The 16,980-nt window shown below is 43.8% G+C and overlaps 1 non-coding gene across 1 annotated transcript; it reads right to left on the bottom strand.

Moving 5' to 3' along the window:
- Nucleotides 1-5,855: 5,855 nt before the first annotated feature.
- On the bottom strand, nucleotides 5,856-5,929 carry Trnas-uga (transfer RNA serine (anticodon UGA)). The gene has a single exon. It is a non-coding gene; the product is annotated as a tRNA-Ser (tRNA).
- Nucleotides 5,930-16,980: the final 11,051 nt, after the last annotated feature.

Here is a 16,980-nt window from a genome sequence, read left to right as displayed (position 1 = left end):
TTCTGTAAATTAGCATATTTGGCGATTAACTAAGCAGTTTGTACTAATTATGACTTTAATTTTGTAAGAAATTATGCTTATTTACGTTCACTCCTCCCCCCCCCCCTATCCATAAAATTAATTGAGATACTTCGCTAAAGCCGATTACAGCTACACTATTAACGCATATTTTCAATCTTTTGACTTAACCGTTTTTCTGCTTCTCTCTGTCTGAGTAAAACTTACTAAAGTTGTCACTGTCTTCCACGCGCCACTCCATCACACTCGTGGCCTTATGACATGCTCCATTATCTTGTTGAAATATATCACTCCTGTAGGGAAACAAGATCGTCATAAAGGGCTGTACATGATCTGCAGCCGATATACAATAGACCTGGGACTTCGTGGTACCTTGCACGAGCTCCAATGGACGCTCGTGAATATTCCCCAGACCATAACGGAGCCGCTGCCAACTTGCCTCCGTCCCGAAGGACAGATGTCAAGGAGCTGTTCCCCTGGAAGACGACGGATTCGTATCCTCCCATCGGCATAATGAAGAAGGTATCTGGACCCATCAGACCATACAACGCTCTGCCACTACGCCAAGGTCAGTGCCGATGGTCACGTTGCCATTTCAGTCTTAGTTGCCGATGTCGTGGTGTTAACATTGGCAAATGTAAGAGTCGTCACCTGCGGAGGCCCATCGTTAGGAATTTTCGGGCACTGTGTGTTTAGACACACTTGTACGCTGTCCAGCATTGAAGTCTGATGTTAGGTCCACCACAGTTCGCAGCCTGACCTATTTTAACAGTCTGTCTAGCCTACGTTGTCCGACATCAGCAACGAGGTGTGGCCGCCCAACCCCACAACTTACGGACGTTGTTTCACCTTCGTTTCACCACGTGTAGAAAACACCCACCACAGTACTTCCAGAACAGCCTAAAAATCGAGCAGTTTCCGGAAAATTCGTGCCGAGCCTCTGGGCCATCACATTCTGCCCTCGGTCAATCTCAGATCACGCGCCTTCCCCATTGCACACACGGGTAGCACGATCAATGATACTACATGCACCAGGCGTGTGTCTGACAAGCAGTCATTCCTCGCCAAATGACACTGCTATCGCCTGGACGGGTTTTTATCATGGTAGTTCGGTGGTCATCATGTTCTGGCTATTCAGTGTATATGCCGACAGGAAGAAATGCAGGACACGATGGGGCCAGATACTGAGCGAAATTGTCACTGGGTTCTGTTATTATTTACCGTGCTAAAGATCATGAGTCACACATGATTGGTACCATCAAGTGCACTTTTTATCTCGTTGGGTGACCTATCTACAAGACAGTTTTCAGAGTTGTTTAAAATTTGTGATTCAATCTTCAGCGTCGCTGCACGCGTACGAACTGGCAGGAGTATAGTGCTAATCTGCAAACTGTGTTTCTAACGTCCTTGTTGCAAATATAAGTTGAAGAACGAACAATGTAAACGACGAAGAAGTTCTGCACTTTAACATATGGTAGATATCGAAATAGACGACAGACGGATAGAGAAACAATTAAAATCGCTCAAAAGAGGAAAGGCCGCTGGACCGGATGGGATACCAGTTCGATTTTACACAGAGTATGCGAAGGAACTTTCCCTCCTTCTTGCGGCGGTGTACCGTAGGTCTCTAGAAGAGCGTAGCGTTCCAGAGGATTGGAAAAGGGCACAGGTCATCTCCGTTTTCAAGAAGGGACGTCGAACGAATGTGCAAAACTATAGACCTATATCTCTAACGTCTATCAGTTGTAGAATATTGGAACACGTATTATGTTCGAGTATAATGACTTTTCTGGAGACAAGAAATCTACTCTGTAGAAATCACCATGGGTTTCGAAAAAGGCGATCGTGTGAAAACCAGCTCGCGCTATTCGTCCACGAGACTCAGAGGGCCATAGACACGGGATCCCAGGTAGACGCCGTGTTTCTTGACTTCCGCAAGGCGTTCGATACAGTTCCCCACAGACGTTTAATGAACAAAGTAAGAGCATATGGACTATCAGACCAATCATGTGATTGGATTGAAGAGTTCCTAGATAACAGAACGCAACATGTCATTCTCAATGGAGAGAAGTCTTCCGAAGTAAAAGTGATTTCAGGTGTGCCGCAGGGGAGTGTCGTAGGACCGTTGCTATTCTCAATATACATAAATGACCTTGTGGATGACATCGGAAGTTCACTGAGGCTTTTTGCGGATGATTCTGTGGTATATCGAGAGGCTATAACAATGGAAAATTGTACTGAAATGCAGGAGGATCTGCAGCTAATTGACGCATGGTGCAGGGAATGGCAATTGAATCTCAATGTAGACAAGTGTAATGTACTGCGAATACGTAGAAAGAAAGATCCCTTGTCATTTAGCTACAACATAGCAGGTCAGCAACTGGAAGCAGTTAATTCCATAAATTATCTGGGAGTACGTATTAGGAGTGATTTAAAATGGAATGATCATATAATGTTGATCGTCGGTAAAGCAGATGCCAGACTGAGATTCATTGGAAGAATCTTAAGGAAATGCAATCTGAAAACGAAGGAAGTAGGATACAGTACGCTTGTTCGCCCACTGCTTGAACACTGCTCAGCAGTGTGGGATCCGTACCAGATAGGGTTGATAGAAGAGATAGAGGAGATCCAATGGAGAGCAGCGCGCTTCGTTACAGGATCATTTAGTAATCGCGAAAGCGTTATGGAGATGATAGATAAACTCCAGTGGAAGACTCTGCAGGAGAGACGCTCAGTAGCTCGGTACGGGCTTTTGTTGAAGATTCGAGAACATACCTTCACTGAGGAGTCAAGCAGTACATTGCTCCCTCCTACGTACAGGGTTATTACAAATGATTGAAGCGATTTCACAGCTCTACAATAACTTTATTATTTGAGATATTTTCACAATGCTTTGCACACACATACAAAAACTCAAAAAGTTTTTTTAGGCATTCACAGATGTTCGATATGTGCCCCTTTAGTGATTCGGCAGACATCAAGCCGATAATCAATTTCCTCCCACACTCGGCGCAGCATGTCCCCATCAATGAGTTCGAAAGCATCGTTGATGCGAGCTCGCAGTTCTGGCACGTTTCTTGGTAGAGAAGGTTTAAACACTGAATCTTTCACATAACCCCACAGAAAGAAATCGCATGGGGTTAAGTCAGGAGAGCGTGGAGGCCATGACATGAATTGCTGATCATGATCTCCACCACGACCGATCCATCGGTTTTCCAATCTCCTCTTTAAGAAAGCCGAACATCATGATGGAAGTGCGGTGGAGCACCATCCTGTTGAAGGATGAAGTCGGCGCTGTCGGTCTCCAGTTGTGGCATGAGCCAATTTTCCAGCATGTCCAGATACACGTGTCCTGTAACGTTGTTTTCGCAGAAGAAAAAGGGGCCGTAAACTTTAAACCGTGAGATTGCTCAAAACACGTTTACTTTTGGTGAATTGCGAATTTGCTGCTCGAATGCGTGAGGATTCTCTACCGCCCAGATTCGCACATTGTGTCTGTTCACTTCACCATTAAGAAAAAATGTTGCTTCATCACTGAAAACAAGTTTCGCACTGAACGCATCCTCTTCCATGAGCTGTTGCAACCGCGCCGAAAATTCAAAGCGTTTCACTTTGTCATCGGGTGTCAGGGCTTGTAGCAATTGTAAACGGTAAGGCTTCTGCTTTAGCCTTTTACGTAAGATTTTCCAAACCGTCGGCTGTGGTACGTTTAGCTCCCTGCTTGCTTTATTCGTCGACTTCCGCGGGCTACGCGTGAAACTTGCCCGCACGCGTTCAACCGTTTCTTCGCTCACTGCAGGCCGACCCGTTGATATCTCCTTACAGAGGCATCCAGAAGCTTTAAACTGCGCATACCATCGCCAAATGGAGTTAGCAGTTGGTGGATCTTTGTTGAACTTCGTCCTGAAGTGTCGTTGCACTGTTATGACTGACTGATGTGAGTGCATTTCAAGCACGACATACGTTTTCTCGGCTCCTGTCGCCATTTTGTCTCACTGCGCTCTCGAGCGCTCTGGCGGCAGAAACCTGAAGTGCGGCTTCAGCAGAACAAAACTTTATGAGTTTTTCTACGTATCTGTAGTGTGTCGTGACCATATGTCAATGAATGGAGCTACAGTGAATTTATGAAATCGCTTCAATCATTTGTAATAGCCCTGTATATCTCGCGGAGAGACCATGAGGATAAAATCAGAGATATTAGATCCCACACAGAGGCATACCGACAATCCTTCTTTTCACGAACAACACGAGACTGGAATAGAAGGGAGAACCGATAGAGGTACTCAAGGTACCGTCCGCCACACACCGTCAGGTGGCTTCCGAAGTATAGATGTAGATGTAGATATATCTAACATATTGCTCAGTTTAATATTATCCTCTGCCGTGAACAGCTTGTAACGGCGAAATTGAAAATGTATTCGGCTTTAAATCCAGACAGCTTCCTAAAATTAAAATAACTTGGTTGACAATGAGAAGCAGGCCGAATAAGGCACAATGGTAAAAGAAAATTTAGGTGTTATGACGGAAAGACCTCCAGCGTTCGGGAGCACGTAAAGCTTGACATTTGTTTCCAAAATAAATTTTATCCCGATACATTCCCGCTTTTTCATTACGAAGAATAACGAACAGCCCACTACACGTTCGACCTGCAGGTGCGACTCCTACCTTAATTAAGGCCCTGCTGTGAGAACCAGGGCCAGGATGCGTGGCGGCTGCCCTCGGGTCGCTGATCGACATGTTTCTGTGGAATTAAAGAAGTAACGCACCGTGAAAAAAGTGCGGCCTGCGACAGGAAATAGGACGAAAATCGTGCTCGAGCTGACGCCGCGCAACACGGCCGCCGGCGCACGCCTTTTAATTTAAAAATGAAACCGTTCGATCCTGCAGCGAAAACGAAATCGGAGACTCCAAAAAAAGCGGATTTCCAGGGAGGAGCATTTTTGTAACTGCCTGTGTTACGGGCCTACTGATTTCTGTCCCGCCCGTGAAGCAGTGAAAGTACTATGTTTAGCATGTTTGTAATCGTGTGAATATTAATCCTTCCCACATGAAAATTGTGTTACTATACTAACATCGCGTTTCGTACATTGAAATAGGTACTATCGCATCTCGTGGAAGCCTTACAACTTTATGAGGATCATCTTGCCTCGACAATACCAGAGCACGGAATTCTGTGCGTGTGTCAAATAACGTGTTCGCTCGAAAACAGTGGTTTGTCTGTTGCCGTTTGTTAGAAATGCGTCAGTGCCAGTGAAAGCGAAACTACAGTGGCGGTCGGGAGATAACAACTGACGTCGGTGTCTACGTCAGGCTTGCTAAACGGCCGCAGCGATGCATCGGACAGCGACCACGTAACTTGGAGTGTTGCGGCTGTCCACGTGATCGTGGCCGCCGCTACTTACTCGCGATTCCTCTTCAACCTCACTATTACCTCTCCCGTGTATCACTGCTAGCAGTAATTCCTATTCGAATCTTCCGATGTTTTTCCTCTCATTTTTATTTGTATGTTATTTACCTTCACATTAGTCAGCCTCTAGTAAACTAAGTCTGTTTTTAGCCAAGAATCAGTAGTGGCGCCACTCGTGACTTTACGAATGGCGCCACTGGCTACTAGAGACTTTACGAACTAGGCAACCTGTTGCGCCACTTTATGATAATAGTTCACTTCTCAACGGCCAATAGTCTGGAGAATATACGAAGACAGTAACTTGCTCTCAAAAGAACAATTACTGTTGATGACCGTGCAGCTTTTACCTGGAATAAATGATGACTAACTGAAAACCTCAGCTGCCGACAGGTGTTGTTGATACACATCGATGTGGACAGCTGAAAATGTATGCCCCGACCGGGACTCGAACCCGGGATCTCCTGCTTTCATGGCAGACGCTCTATCCACCTAAGCCACCGAGGACACAGATGAATAGCGCGACTGCAGGGACTTATTCCTTGCACGCTTCCCGTGAGACTCACATTCCCAACTGTCCACAATGTACCTTATAGACATTTGCCCACCCACTCATTACTCGCGCACGCTTTGGCGATTCCCGTAAGAGTTTGGGCAACCTGTGCGCATTCGCACAGACGAAGGTCAATGGCTGGGTAGCCTTTAACTATATATACGAAGACAGTAACTTGTTCTCGAAAGAACAATTACTGTTGATGACCGTGCAGCTTTTTCCTGGAATAAATGATGACTAACTGAAAACCTCAGCTGCCGACAGCCAAAGCGTGCGCGAGAAACGAGTGGGTGGGCAAATGTCTATAAGGTACAATACATATATACAATTGTGGACAGTTGGGAATGTGAGTCTCACGGGAAGCGTGCAAGGGATAAGTCCCTGCAGTCGCGCTATTCATTTGTGTCCTCTGTGGCTTAGATGGATATAGCGTCTGCCATGTAAACAGGAGATCCCGGGTACGAGTCCCGGTCGGGGCATACATTTTCAGCTGCCCACATCGAAGTATATCAACAACACCTGTCGGCAGCTAAGGTTTTCAGTTATTCATCAGTCTGGAGAATGTTGGTATGATCCCCTATTACAACATGATTTTTTAGCAGAGTTACATAAAATTAGAAGCGTAAGGAGAATACTGGTGATTTGTTTGCAAGAGTCAACTACTTATAACTTTTCCAGAGGAGCATCCAACGGTGGGCGGACTTTCTTTTATTTGCATATTTAATTTAATATTTTGATTCTTTGCACTTTAAGACTGAGGGAGTCAAAATTTTTCAGTCTTTGTTCAATTTCTACGTTTAATACAGCAAATAATAGTGATAAAATACAGATAATCGGTTATTTTGAGCGGTTAAACTGGATTTGAAAAAAACCAATACAACTGAAAATGGGTTGTATCAGGGATAACCGCTATCCCTACTGCTGCCGCGGAGCCCGTGCGCCGCCACCCATAAGGACGCCCCCCCCCCCCCCCCCCCCCCCGTAGCGCCAAACTGTCCACAGCGGTGTGTGGGCTAAGCATTTCCTGCGCTTATTCGGTGTCGCCAAGTCGTGGACCTGGGTGCGTTATCCGATGCTCGATGTCCTGTTGCCGAGCGGCGATGCCCCGGTCACCCTCCAGTGGTAGACCAGGACGGTGGTCGACGGCGTCTTGGTGGCTAGGAGGCCGCGACGACGCTCCTCTCCCAGCCGGATCGTGGAAATCTTACAGACTGTCGGCTGAAGTCGCTCACAGGGCGGCAGCGGGCTGGATCCCAGCTCCCCACATCGGCAAAACTTCGTTCAAGTCCTGCAGCCGCCACACCACACTTATGGGCAGACATGTGGCCAGACGACAGCCGATTTCCATCACCAAGAGTCAGTCGTGGTTTCTCTGAAACTCAAAAGCCCGTCATCCTCTTTGGTTCAAGACGCAGACAGAATGGCGGCACATCTGATTGCGTTGAACCACTAAGCTCGATTATTCATACCCTTGTAGCTACCCTTCTGACTTACTCCTACGTGAGGGGTACGAGTCAGTTTGCTTCATCGTACTTCTACATCTACTACTACGTCTACATCTACATCCGCTTCTACATAATTACTCTTGTAAGTAGGCTGTTTAGGTTTTTATGTTGGTAAAGTCACGTAGCGCTCTGAAATGAAATGAAATGGGTATGAAAATCAGTGACTGTGCTGTGTACAGTCTGTGGCTGGTTTGGATTGTTGGAATTTTCGATATTGTAGTGTTGGGCAGTTGGATGTAAACAGCGCGTAGCGTTGCGCAGTTGGAGGTGAGCCGCCAGCAGTGGTGGATGTGTGGAGAGAGATGGCGGAATTTTGAGAGCGTATGATCTGGACGTGTGTCCATCAGAGACAGTAAATTTGTAATACTGGATGTCATGAACTTTTGAACACTATTAAGGTAAATATATTGTTTGTTCTCTATCAAAATCTATCATTTACTAACTATGCCTATCAGTAGTTAGTGCCTTCAGTAGTTTGAATCTTTTATTTAGCTGGCAGTAGTGGCGCTCGCTGTATTGCAGTAGTTCGAGTAACGAATACTTATATGTGATGTAAGTGATTCATGAAAGGTATAGGTTATTGTTAGTCAGGGCCATTCTTTTGTAGGGATTTTTGAAAGTCTCATTGCGTTACGCTAAAAATATTGTTTGTCGGTTTAGTGTTGATCAGAATAAGTAAAGAGAGAAACGTCTGAGTACGTTCAGTTTCGCTCAGCTGTTTGAAAATTAAATAACGTAGAGGTTTATCAGCACAGCAATTCACGAATTTTTCTAAGGGGACGTTTCACTCCGCAATTCACAATTACGTACCTGGCAGATGGTTCATCGAACCAAATTAGAGCTACTTCTCTACCGTTCCATTTGTAGCACTGAAAATGCAGATAAAATACCTTCTGGACGACCCAATATTTTCGCCGTTTAATATCCATTGTAACTTATAACGTACTTTTGCTTCTGAACCTTTAGGTTCTATTACAGAAACTATATTTAATACGTAATCGATGCAATTGTATATTTATTTCTGACTGTATATCAATGATTGTAATTATAATGAAAATATCTGAAAATGCTGAGTAACAGCCAAGGAAGCTTTATTTCAATGTATTGTCATTATTTATCTTTTCGTAAGGCGAGTCTCCGTAACGCTGCGAGCAGAGAGGAAGCAGAGCAGCTTGAGTCGTTAAATAGTGCGGAAATGTTTGTTGGGCGCTCATCCACACGTGGTGTTCAGTTATGCTCGAGACAATGTAGACGCGCCTGATTCATTAACCCGCCAGTATTGAGCACGCGGTAGGAGCGCACAGGCGGAGAAGCTGCAATTCCAACTGTAGGCCTGTCCCATGATTATTGGTGGCTCAGGAGACGACTCGGTGTTCTCAAAGAAGAACGGCAGATCATCATCGTCGTCGACTATATTGTTCGTCGTCCGTACAGCTACAACATCGTCAGACTGTTAAGTGAAAAATTATAGACTTACGTAGGCATTGCCCAGCAACATTTCTTTGACGAAGTATAGCTAATCTGAATAATAAACTGCAATATGTAAATGCTGTAGGGCACCTGTGTAGTCATTGTCCGCAGACATTATTAACAATTAGGATCCTCTTTCCTTTCCATGCAATCATCGAGTGTCGTAAGAACATGAAAATTGATTAACTACCTGTTTTGTGTCTTTGCAAATGACCAGTTTCAGTCTAAATTTTCGGCCTCAGTGACCGTTCGTTCTTGTATTGCGTAACAGAGGCTATAGCATAGTTTCATTTATTCTATATTTAGCTTAGCGAATGACTTCTGCAGGCTTGGTATGTATTTTACTGTTGTTATTTCAAAAGTAAAACCCATCATTTGCTTAAAGTAAATTCATTTCAGTCTAACAGTAATCAAAAGCAAATTGCATGCTTTTTCTATATTTTTCGTTACGTTACACTGAGGTAACTGAAAGTAATATCTCTTTACAAAACAAAGTTCAAGTTAAGCCAGTCATTCATTTAACCAGTAACCCCATTTAACCAGTAAATCCATTAGTATATCAGAATAAGTAACTGCTAACTCAGTACTTTCTCATTCATTTATTTTCTCGTGAACTGTTGTGCTGTGGAAAAGCATGAGAACCTTCTGATTGCCACACCAGTGATTATTTGTTTAAACTTATTTGCCATTACCTTTCTTAAGGTTCTCGAGATTCATCACCCTAGCGTGCTGGCGATCGTTTAATTATCTCTTAATTTCACCTAATCAGTGTTTACTTTGTGTTATCAGCGATTTAAAGTAAATATTACGTGGTACCTTTTTCCCCGTGTGCGGTTCGTGAGCGATTGCACTATATTCCACTCAATTCAAAATTGTCATCAGTATTTAGTTTAAGTTTAGAATAGATTATTCTTTCAGAAAATTCTGTTGTATATGTTTCTCCAAGTAACCCGCGTTATTTTCCATCGGTAACAATGGCCTTACTCACTGTATAATTTCATTAGGCATATACGATCACAGTCAGTTACATCGCAATCCAGTAGGCCGTTAGGAAGGGGGAGGCTAGAAACTCTCTAACAGCGCGCGGGAAGAACCAACACTTAAATATGCCCGTGTGAGCTCTGATTTGTCTTATTTTATTATGGTGATTGGGCGAAAACAAAATATTTTCATGCTCTGAGCAGAAAGTTTGTGATTTAAGTTTCTTGAGGAGGTCCTGCCGCAACATAAAATGTCTTTGTTTTAATTACTGCCATTGCAGTTTGTGTATCATATTCGTGGCACAACTCTTCCTTATTTCGCGATAAGAGAAAACGAGGTTGTCCTGTCAGCTTTCTCTAGCTTGCTCACCCCCAAGGGCGGGATGCTAGGTCAGCTTATATTTGCAACATTTGAGTTTCTCGGTAGCACACAAGTGCCGGAATTACAAAACACTACTTCACTTTTGGTCACACTGTGTTGGAGAGTTCGCGGTACTACGCACCTCGCTCATGCCCGGTTTGCAAGACCGTCTGACTGGAAAAATTTTTCGTAACGTCAACAGCACCCTCCAGTGACTTACTAGATTAGTACACCGGTTAGGCTCGCCTCTACTTCCTAGCCGCGTGTAGGAGTAAAACTTTTAAAAAATGTGCAATTCGCGAGCAGAACTTTTTCGGAGTGCAGCGCCCTTATCATTTGAAAATGTGTACACTGACGGATAGCTATCAGTAAGGATGAATTAAATAAACAGGAAAAATTCGATGAAGGAATATACACTTTTATGGCACGTTATATCACTTGCCATTGTGACGTAAATACTCAACGAACATGCATTGGAGACGTTACACGAAAAACGTGCGCGTCGGAGGGAGGATTAAGCACAATATTCCGACGGTCTAAGTCTGAAATTGAGCCGATAAATAAGTATTTTATACCATACATATCTCACGTATTTTCATGAGGAATAAATTAGGTAAATTCGGGTTCATGCAAAAGTGTCGCAATATTTTTCCACGCGACCATTCCTGAATGGAATAGAAAGAGTGAAAATGATGAATCCTGCGCCGCGCACAGTACTGTGGCTTGCAGATCACATATGCAGATGTATCAGTAGAGCTCCGTGGTTATTCCACGCATTGTGAATGTTGTCACGACTACAGATAAGCTTCGACGATGACCTCACCTGAAAAACACTACAGCTCCGGTACTGCGCAATCTGGTCTTCGGACATGTACTAAAGTGAGACATTCACTGTCGCTGAACACACAGGGCCGCGTGCGCGGCACGTGCTGTGTGCGGCCGACACCTCGGACACGGCGACTGCAAATGGAAATCGCGGGCCGACACGTGTTACTCAGCCAGCGCGGCCGGTGGTACGTGCTAGCAGGTCGCAGCCGACGGGCCAAACACGGGCGAAACCGGCGACAAATATTCCCTCTGCTGCTGTGCTAATACATTATGCAGCCCAATAATGGTCGACAAAATTTACACTTGCATAATTACGCACACAAAAGAAATAAAGGACTATGCCGCGTTCGGAACGCTTGTGTTTCTATGTTGACAGATATTTTCCGGTCAGATTCCCGAGGGAGATTAAAGCACTTTCCTACCCACTGAATCACGTCCATACGTTTGTTTAAATCACCGTTGCCACTGTCGTAGTTTCAGATCACGTGTGACGCCTCACGGAGATACGTGTTGCTGAACCAATAACACGACGCAAACGTAACTTATACAGCGTGTGGAAATAATTAGATTTTAGAGTATCAGTATATCGAGTGATTTTATTGTGATGTGTACACATAGGGCGTAGAATTTCCCTGTAGACAGAATTCAAAGTATCTTTGTGGAAGACATTATATTTCTGAGATGTGGGATAGTTTAAAAGACACATAATGCATGTCTTCCTGCAGAAGAGAAGCGCAACTATATTTGCGATAAACACATTGTCCTAAGCACCTGAGGTAAATTAACGAATTTTTCTTTTATGTTCTTCCTTTGCTAGGGCGTGAAGTGTTAGGATACTTGATTTTAGGCACCGTATATGATTTTATTCATAAGCTGTTCGTCAGAGATTAAATCGCTAACTTCGAGTTGATGCAATGTTCCTAAACCCATCTAAAACCTCATGAAATTTTTTGTTGACGACACCCAATTGTTTCGCAGGACACAGTTCGTTCGTTCCGTAACCGCTAAATAAAAGATTTGTTCATGGGAAACGCGAAGTAGTTTATGGTAGTTTATCGGTCAGAAAAGTATCCTTTAATCTCGAAAACATTTTCTTCAATGACATTCTACAAGAATTTAGGGACTTGCAGTCAAATACCACATTTTCAGGTACAGGTGGGAATTTGTTCTCATGGGAAACTTCCTTTGATATCTCTGGTAATACCTAAACGAACAGAAGGTAGCGTATTTAAGAGTTTTGATGAATCTTAAAGATTGTTATTTGATGGAATTATCTTAAACTTTTCATTGTTTTCTCAAATAGTTGGAGCTGACTGGCCCGATGTTTCCTAGCAATAGCCCATGTTTGTCACCTTCCTTAGACCCTCCTCATTGTTAGTTAGCCCAGATTTCAATCCACTACAGTCCCTTTGTTAATATTGTCATTCGAGATATTTATTGTTCATTTAATGTACTGAGTGTTCCATCAGCGTGTGACAATGTCACTGTGGTAATACATCACCAAAAAATAAAAAAAAACGCCTATGCACGTTGAAACATTTATACCGTTAATTCAACAGATAATGCAGAAGCCAATAATTAATGTCCACTGGCAATGTTGTGGACTATAGAAACATAGACCTACAGTTTCAAGAACATTTCCAAAATATTTCCCATTATTTTTTGGATGACAGCGCAATGTAGACTGGTATGCAGTTCAGTATATAAGCAGTCACATGATACGAATGTCTGGATGTTATTTTTCGCCTTCTTACCGATTGTAAGGCAGAATAAGACCATGATTATGCTTTATCTAATACTGACTCGGAAAACTATGCGTGCAAGAGCAATGGGAAAGACAGATGAATTGATACAACGCTTATTATCAAGCAAATGCGAAACACACAGCAATATAAATATTTTAGGTGTCCTGCTGTTTTAACAAATCCGCCATTTTAGGGAATGTCAACAAAGAATCAGTTAGTGGACATGCGTCTATTACAGTGAAATCACCTAAAGTAAATATTTCATACAAAAATTAGGAATTGTAAGTGTGCTTAGTAGAACTAAGAATCGCTAACCTACAGCTTAGATAATGAACTAAGGACATTTAGCTAAAATGTCGAAGACGTAGGCTATTGGAGGTTAAAATTAAATCACATTATAAATTACGTCCTACGCAAGTACCTATTGAGGTAGTAAAAGACGACAAAGATCCACCTTACTCTAACGCTACCATTTGTAAAATCTTGCGAAAACATCTTCTTCCAATTACACTATAATTAAGAGTGTATGGAACTAATAAACACGAATTAATTGCAAGTTGTCGATTCGTAAGAAGGGCTAAAAGTGAACCCTGCAACTATTTGAGTGCGTAATTCTACCGAAAGATGTATCATACAATCCAAAGAAGTTCTGGGATCACATGAAACCCAGTGCCACCTATTCATTCCCTCGTGAATCAGTATCCTGTTGAATATGAAGACAAGAAACAGAAAGCTGAAATGTTTAATTATACATTTAAAATTCAGTTTCAATTGGGTGTATCGCTTCCGTACCAATGTTTTGTCACCACACACACACACACACACACACACACACACACACACACACACACACACACACAGTCAAAACTGAGAAATATTGAAATAATAATATTATTGGAAAGTGAGAGTATTCAAAGAGAGTAAGGTACCAGACCTCAATTTAACTCCTACTTCGTTTTACATTCAGTTTGCTACAGAATCAGTCATTTTATCGAGAAGATTTCCAGGGTCCTATGGCATTATCGCATATTCTATGTTCGAATATTATTACAGCTCTTAAGAAAAGATAGCATCTTTCTAAGATATTGAGAAGCCCCAAAGGATTGTTAATAAACTGGATATGCGTAAACTGTTTGCAAGTAGTGTCAAGTCCGTCTTGCACTGTTGACTTACGATGTTGTTACGTACAGACATTTTTTCTGCAAATAGAAAACGGCTTATACTATACTTTTGTCGGATTCCTGGAAATTACGGTACATTTATGAAGGAAACTGCATGTAAGATTCTGCAGCTATCAATCCCAGTGTATTTTTATGATATTAGGTATCTTTATCAAATAGACAAGACAGCAGATGTCGACGAATCCAGTGATTAACTATTTGGATTGTGGGAGGTCAGTATAATATTCATGAAGGTGGTAAAGCACAGTACATTTGAGATGAAAGAGGACATTGTTCTTGCGCGACACGACGTAGTAAAATTTAGATAATCTACACTCCTGGAAATGGAAAAAAGAACACATTGACACCGGTGTGTCAGACCCACCATACTTGCTCTGGACACTGCGAGAGGGCTGTACAAGCGATGATCACACGCACGGCACAGCGGACACACCAGGAACCGCGGTGTTGGCCGTCGAATGGCGCTAGCTGCGCAGCATTTGTGCACCGCCGCCGTCAGTGTCAGCCAGTTTGCCGTGGCATACGGAGCTCCATCGCAGTCTTTAACACTGGTAGCATGCCGCGACAGCGTGGACGTGAACCGTATGTGCAGTTGACGGACTTTGAGCGAGGGCGTATAGTGGGCATGCGGGAGGCCGGGTGGACGTACCGCCGAATTGCTCAACACGTGGGGCGTGAGGTCTCCACAGTACATCGATGTTGTCGCCAGTGGTCAGCGGAAGGTGCACGTGCCCGTCGACCTGGGACCGGATCGCAGCGACGCACGGATGCACGCCAAGACCGTAGGATCCTACGCAGTGCGGTAGGGGACCGCACCGCCACTTCCCAGCAAATTAGGGACACTGTTGCTCCTGGGGTATCGGCGAGGACCATTCGCAACCGTCTCCATGAAGCTGGGCTACGGTCCCGCACACCGTTAGGCCGTCTTCCGCTCACGCCCCAACATCGTGCAGCCCGCCTCCAGTGGTGTCGCGACAGGCGTGAATGGAGGGACGAATGGAGACGTGTCGTCTTCAGCGATGAGAGTCGCTTCTGCCTTGGTGCCAATGATGGTCGTATGCGTGTTTGGCGCCGTGCAGGTGAGCGCCACAATCAGGACTGCATACGACCGAGGCACACAGGGCCAACACCCGGCATCATGGTGTGGGGAGCGATCTCCTACACTGGCCGTACACCACTGGTGATCGTCGAGGGGACACTGAATAGTGCACGGTACATCCAAACCGTCATCGAACCCATCGTTCTACCATTCCTAGACCGACAAGGGAGCGTGCTGTTCCAACAGGACAATGCACGTCCGCATGTATCCCGTGCCACCCAACGTGCTCTAGAAGGTGTAAGTCAACTACCCTGGCCAGCAAGATCTCCGGATCTGTCCCCCATTGAGCATGTTTGGGACTGGATGAAGCGTCGTCTCACGCGGTCTGCACGTCCAGCACGAACGCTGGTCCAACTGAGGCACCAGGTGGAAATGGCATGGCAAGCCGTTCCACAGGACTACATCCAGCATCTCTACGATCGTCTCCATGGGAGAATAGCAGCCTGCATTGCTGCGAAAGGTGGATATACACTGTACTAGTGCCGACATTGTGCATGCTCTGTTGCCTGTGTCTATGTGCCTGTGGTTCTGTCAGTGTGATCATGTGATGTATCTGACCCCAGGAATGTGTCAATAAAGTTTCCCCTTCCTGGGACAAAGAATTCACGGTGTTCTTATTTCAATTTCCAGGAGTGTATTCACGGGAGATTGCAACAGTTGTGAGAATAAGGTTAGAGCGGTTTGGGTGTTTAGTTAAGCATATTCCTGAGCAGAATAGAAGTGAAATAGTTAAACCCGGTAGCTTCAGCCGTTACTGTACAGGCATTTTGCGAGTATGAAGGGTGTAAACACTATGAGTGTGCAGTGTGCCATAATGCCTTAGGGGAAGTCGAGACGAACAGTTTTAAACACGACACTCGTGCTCTATCACAGGCAAACAGCTTCAAACTGGTATGAACACACTCTCGTCCTCTAAGGCCATCAGCTTAGTCGGTCAATTTTTTAATGTTTCTTTTTCATTTCGATAACATCAGTAATGTAAACTTTCCCCTGTGGATAATATGGCAAGAAGGTCTTGGAAAACTAATTACGTTTGAAACTCGATCTGAATTTCAATATTACAGCGCAGTATTCTCGTAGTAAGAAGGCAAAACGATTCATATGTTGATTTGACGCCATCAGAAAGGCACATAATTTTAAGACAAAATTTATACAAAAAGTCATTTCTTTACTTTGTAAGTAGCAAGTAAAAAGTGCGTTTAATATTCAAGGATGATGTTCGGTACAATAATAAATGAGTTTCAAACAGTTAAGACCGATTATGCTGTTGGTGTAAGAGGGCGAGATGATACACAAACTCCCGCTGCGCTCGCATGCGTCGTAGCTTAGGGTGCTTTTGTAGGCCAGTTATAGGTTGCTTCCCGACTTAAAAGGTCACAAGTGTTCCACATGAAATCGTTGGTCTCGACTTCTTCTATAACACCCTATATGTAGACGTATATGTAAGTGGATGTGAAGCATCAGTATTGTTCTGCTATTCTTAAAGTGAAACTTAACGACCGAGTTTAAAACCTTATGACTTCTTTGATTGACAGCTTATTTAATGCTGCCAAATGAGTTTGACGGTAGTAGCTAATTACACTTTTCTTCAAAAAATTACACGTAATTTTGCTTAAGATGCCTTGGAATGTTGTATCACAATATTAATTTGGACAGGGTGCATCAGGTAATTCAGCGCACCTTTCCATTTCCGGATGTAAAGAAAAAATCTATTGATAAGAAAATACAGGTGATTATAAATATAGACCCCACAAGATACCGTCCTATTCCATCCGTCTTCTGAGATAGGAAAGAATGACTGTCCTTATGTCTCTGTAAGCTCTCTAATATTGCTTA

The sequence above is a fragment of the Schistocerca nitens genome, chromosome 9, assembly GCF_023898315.1.
Source record: "Schistocerca nitens isolate TAMUIC-IGC-003100 chromosome 9, iqSchNite1.1, whole genome shotgun sequence".
Lineage (NCBI taxonomy): Eukaryota > Metazoa > Arthropoda > Insecta > Orthoptera > Acrididae > Schistocerca > Schistocerca nitens.
The sequence above is the reverse complement of the archived record's forward strand: the minus strand, read 5'-3'. Positions and strand labels throughout refer to the sequence as shown.